The following is a 2,086-nucleotide window of genomic DNA, read 5'->3' on the forward strand; positions in this document are numbered from 1 at the left end:
AAATTAGTTATTCCTCTAAATATGGCAAAAAATTTGCCGGCGGCCGTTAATTTTTTTTTGGAAAAAAATAAAAAAAAATAAAAAAAAGCAAACTAATTGCAAACTCGTTCCGGCGCCACTGGCAGCGACTCCAACCAGTCCATCGACTAGGGCCAGGAAGTACGGAGCCGAGGAAGAGGTGGACAGAGGCGGGGAGGTGGCGAGGGCGAGGAGTCCCAGAGGAGGAGGAGGATGAAGCAGGTGGTGTCCAGGTGTAGGGGTCTGCAGTTCTTCCTGGTGAGGGGGATCATGAGAACAGCAAAGCGCATGAGCCAAGTCAGAGTGAGAACAGAACCAGCAGTCCCAAAACATCAGTTCCATCAGTGGGTGAATGTGCTACAAGAAGCACACTAGAGGAAGTAGATGATGCCCTGCAGGGGGAGGAAAGCCAGCGGCGGAGGGCGACCTTCCACCCACCAAACAGGAGGAAGCTACAGAGGTGTTGCTGCCACTGCCACAGCAACGGAGCAGGGGGCCGTGTTACGGCTCGTGCACACCTACGTACAATGGCAAAATCGCTTTTCCGCTGTGTCGCAGCCTTTTGTGGGCGTGGAAACCAGCTTCCAGCTTGGAGCTGTAGAAACGTTTTCAGGTAGATGTACACAGAAGGGTGGGGGGAGGAAATGTGTAGGAAGAGCTGTCATTGGGTAGCTTAACGAAAGGTCCCACCCTAGTCCCGCCCTTCGAGCGTTAAGCCGCTCAGAGACAAGCCGCCTCTAGTCTGCGACAGCGAAACGCAGGGCGGTTCCTGCGGCAGGGTGCGAGGTTGAAATGGACCAATCAGACGCGGAAATAGAGCAAGACAGCCTATCAAGATGCAGCGTCAAAGAGGCTTTCACAGGAGGCATGCCGCAGAGCGTTTCATGTTGTGCATGAGCCGTTAGCAGCACAGAGCCCCCCAGAGGTCAGGCCAGACTTTCCCCCACTGCTCCATGATGACAACAGCTTCCAGTCCCTCACTGGTGAGTAGGTGGTGGAGGAAGAGGAGGAGGGCCGGTACCCTCCAGTATTGAGGCACAGATGCCCCACCCTCCAGCACAGAGGCCCCGCCCTCCAAGACCCCTCCCTTCCTAATGTGATAATAGCTGGGCTGGGATAAGAATTTTGATGACCGCATGGGGAGAAATATGTTAATTCAGTATACACATTATGCACTGTGTTGCACTGGTCACAATTGTGACGGGCCATTAAACTCACCTTTTCACCTACTTTTCCATGAACATTTCTAAAAATAATGATTGGTTATTTCAAATGGTTACTAATGACACATGATTCTGCTAGTTTCATGTCTGGGAAAAATTCTGAGTTAAATGAAGACCACTGATCTGTGAATAGATACAGATACAGTCAGACTAATGCCCACAAAACGTTACTTCCGCCTCTTTTTTTTCTCTTTAAAAAAAAAAATCAAATCATTTATTTCGCACAACACACAATACAAGTCATCATTTGGGTCATCAATGACATCCTAATAAAGGTTTGTGTGAGTGCCAGGTCTCCCAAGAAGCTATTTAAAGCTTATAGCGGGAGCCTGCGCAGGAAGGTGGTCATCTTTATAGGACACATAATAGGCATAAATGGCAGCATATAACAGACATAACATGAGACAATACACTACATAACATGATACAATACAATGACATACAACATAACAATACATACAGTAAACAACATAGAACACAATGTAAACAACAGAGAAATACACAGTACAATCAACAAACGAACAACAAACATTTCCAGATCAGTAGTGAGCTATAAGTACGAGTTGAGCAGTTTTACTTTCAGTTGCTTCTTGAATGTGGAGATAGATTGTGCCATTTTCAGGCTCTCGTCAAGCTTATTCCAGATCTGCGGGCCCCTAGTGGTGATGGTTAAGCTAGTGCATTTTAAACGTCTTCTCTTGCCAAAAATAAGATATGATGTCTTAGACTGTTTTCAATAATGAAGACTACTTCACTAGTCAATGATTGTTTATCCATCCCATTCACTAATCCATGGTTCCTTTCCATTCATCTCTCTCTCCCCTGCAGCAACGCCCTCAGGTTAC

This window comes from Poromitra crassiceps (assembly GCF_964638095.1).
Source record: "Poromitra crassiceps genome assembly, chromosome: 16".
NCBI lineage: Eukaryota > Metazoa > Chordata > Actinopteri > Beryciformes > Melamphaidae > Poromitra > Poromitra crassiceps.